The sequence below is a fragment of the Mus caroli genome, chromosome 12 (genome assembly GCF_900094665.2).
Source record: "Mus caroli chromosome 12, CAROLI_EIJ_v1.1, whole genome shotgun sequence".
NCBI classification, from domain to species: Eukaryota; Metazoa; Chordata; class Mammalia; order Rodentia; family Muridae; genus Mus; species Mus caroli.
The window spans coordinates 60,479,711-60,483,313 of NC_034581.1; the positions used below are offsets into that span (position 1 = coordinate 60,479,711).

Genomic DNA, 3,603 nt, shown 5'->3' on the forward strand with positions numbered 1-3,603 from the left:
AAGTCCAACGGGCCTCTCTTTCCATTGATGGCCGACTAGGCCATCTTTCGATACATATGCAGCTAGAGACAAGAGCTCCGGGGTTCTGGTTAGTAGGATGTCCTCATTCTTAATCCCTGAGTAGTATTCCATTGTGTAAATGAACCACATTTTCTGTATCCATTCTTTTCTCAAGGGACATCTAGCTTGTTTTCAGCTTCTAGCTATCACAAATAAGGCCACTATGAACATAGTGGAACAGGTGCCCCTGTGACATGGTGGGGCAACTTTTGGGTATATTCCCAATAGTGGTATAGCTGGGTCAGTTGGGGGACTGTAGGGAGGAGGTGTGGGATGTAGAGCAGTCAGAGGATGGATGGGGAGGGGTGTGAAATGGAATATGGAGTGTAAAAAATGAATTACAAATAAAATTAAATTAAAAAAAAAAGAGACTGGAAGCCCCAGGGAGTTTAGAGGTCAGGTGGGGTGGGGAGTGGGGACATCCACGTGGAGACAGGGGTGTGGGAAGGAGGTATGAGATGTGGAATAGTCAGAGGGTGGACAGTGGTGGGAGTAGGGGAAATAAAATATGGAGTTTAAATAAATATCGACAATGAAAAAATAGAAATTCTCAACATCCTTAGTCATCAGGGAAATGCAAATCCAAACAACCCTGAGATTCCACCTCATACCAGTCAGAATGGCTAAGATCAAAAACTCAGGTGACAGCAGATGCTCGTGAGGATGCAGAGAAAGGGGAACATTCCTCCATTTCTGGTGGGATTGCAAGCTGGTACAACCACTCTGGAAATCAGTCTGGTGGTTCCTCAGAAAATTGGACATAGTACTACCAGAGGACCCAGCTATACCACTCCTGGGCATATACCAGAAGATGCTCCAACATGTAATAAGGACACATGCTCCACTATGTTCATAGCAGCCTTATTTATAATAGCCAAAAGCCAGAAAGAACCCAGATGTCCCTCAACAAAGGAATGGATACAGAAAATATGGTACATTTACACAATGGAGTACTACTCAGCTATTAAAAACAATGAATTTATGAAATTATTAGGCAAATGGATAGATCTGGAGGATATCATCCTGAGTGAGGTAGCCCAATTACAAAAGAACACACATGGTATGCACTCACTGATATGTGCATATTAGCCCAGAAGCTTGGGATACCCAAGATACAATTCACAGACCAAATGAAGCTCAAAAAGAAGGAAGACCAAAGTATGGATATTTTGGTCCTTCTTATAAGGGGGAACAAAATACCCATGGGAGGAGATACAGGGACAAAGTGTGGAGCAGAGACTGATGGAAAGACCATCTACAGACTCCCCCACCTGGAGATCCATCCCATATACAATCACCAAACCCAGACACTATTGTGGATGCTGACAGAATACTTATAGACAGGGTTAACATAACTCTGTATCTGAAATTTCAAAATGAATAGTATAATTATTTGGCCTGATGCTAATCTGGGCACTCAAAATTGGTTGTCTCAGAGAAGAGGGTTCCCACATAGACACTAAGTGACCCTGCCTCTAGTTAACTGTAATTGGTAAATAAAGATGTCATAAGCTAATAGCTGGGAAGAAGAAACATCTGTGGGTTTAGGTTTTCAGGCTTGGGACCATGAGGAGAACGAACATACATGAGAGAAGAAAGGAGAAGTAGCATGGCAACGTGACCATGTAGGCTGGCCAACTGGAGTTAAGAGCAGCTCAGATGGAACATAGTAAATAGTAAATAATAACTTGGGGTTATCAATAGGAAACTAGACTCCAACAGCACGGAGGGTAAGCAGCTGCCCAGCTATTGTGCTGCTTCAGGCATCTTGTAAATAGAAAGGCTGTGAGTGTATTACTCATTCGGGAACTCAATAACAAAGGTGGGGTAGAAATCCAGGGCAAGGATTTTAATATTTTCTACTATGAAACAGAATGCAGTCTCAACAGAAAAATGAGACTATTTTTATGATTGACATTCCTGAAAGTTCTGGATCTACTTGATATGTCAAAAAAAAAAATCCATACCTGCAGTATGAAATATGGCAAAAAGCAAAGGTGTTTCAGGAATCTAACAAACCAACCCCTTGGAGATCAATGGCAAACACTTCTTTTTGTTAGTTTATATTAACTATACAAAAGCATGGATTTATTCTGACACTTAATTATGCTTTTAACTCTCTTTGACATATTTACCTTACCTTTCTCTCTCTCTTTGGTCCCCACAAAGACCTTCGCTTCATGTTGTGACCTTGAAGTGTGATATTCTAGTACTATTCCCAAGGGGGACAGTTTCAATGTTAGAATTTCAGAGGGGCACAAGCATCTACTCTGAACCAGTGATCAGCTAGCATCCATGCTTATTAATATAATCCTCTTCTTAATGTTCTTTCTCCTCAAATCTGTTCCTTTGCTTCTATATCAGACTACTGTGTAGAAGTAAAAATCTATTGCTTCTAAACCAATCAACCTATTGACTATTTGCCTTTTTTATAAAAATAACTTCACTGCCCCTAGAGACCTTGGAGGTGTGGCCGCTGTGTCATATGTGTGTCAATAGGTGGCAGAGAGGAGAGTGACTATGTCTATGCTCAGTGTTCTGACCCATGAACATCAGAGTGATTAGCAACCTAACATCCCCTGAAAAAAGCAAGTTTAAGATGGACCAGGAATCAGTCTCCAGCCTGGACAGTGAATTAGCCTAAGGTGACCACAGTCTTGTGCCTTACAGTCTTGTGCCTAGGGTAGGGGACAGACCATGTCCTAGATGACCCCTGTTCAGTGCCATAATACACAAGAAGGGCATAGCACTCCTCAGTCTACTCCTGAGATGATCTCATATACTCAGAGACCCAGAGTGCCACTAAGAGGAACAAGTAAGTGGTGGAGAAATGGAAGAGAGAGAAACTAAAGGATGTAGGTGCAATGAAGGGAGACAGAACTGGAGAGTCAACGGTAGTGAAGAACAGCCTGATGTGAGTAGCTGGTGATGCCAGATGGGACCATGGTAGGGTAATGACCTGAGCTACCACCTAGGTAGCCACATCAGGGTCTATAGCCCTGCAGCAGCAGGGGTCTGATAACATTCAATATCAGGAGATATCCTTGGTCTGGGCTGCTGCAAGGATATAAATTGATGTCTGAGGGCTGTGTAGGATTGGCTCTGCCAGTGCATGACAAATGCAGAATTGGATGTTTATTGTCATCCATTGGACTGAGCACAGGGTCCCTATTGAAGGAGCTAGAGAAAGGACTGAAGGAGCTGAAGGAGCTTGCAGCCCCATAGGAGGAACAACAATATGAGCCAACCAGTACCTGCAGAGCTCCCAGGGACTCGAACACCAACCAAAGGGTACACATGGTGGGGACTCATGGCTCCAGCTGCATATGTAGCAGAGGATGTCTTTGTCGGTCATCAATGAGAGGAGAGACCCTTGATCCTGAGAAAGCTTGATGCCCCAATGTAGGGGAATGCCAGGACAGGAAAGCGGGAGTGGGTGGATTCGTGAGTATGGGGAGGGGAGGGGAGGATAGGGGATTTTCAGAGAGGAATCCAAGAAAGGGGATAACATTTGAAATATAAATAAAGAAAATATCTAATAAT

The 3,603-nt window shown here is 43.2% G+C and overlaps 1 non-coding gene across 1 annotated transcript; it reads left to right on the top strand.

The window, feature by feature from the left end:
- The first annotated feature begins 2,505 nt into the window (after positions 1-2,505).
- LOC115032854 lies at positions 2,506-2,637 on the top strand. Its single transcript, XR_003838513.1, has one exon. It is a non-coding gene; the product is annotated as a small nucleolar RNA SNORA17 (small nucleolar RNA).
- Positions 2,638-3,603: the final 966 nt, after the last annotated feature.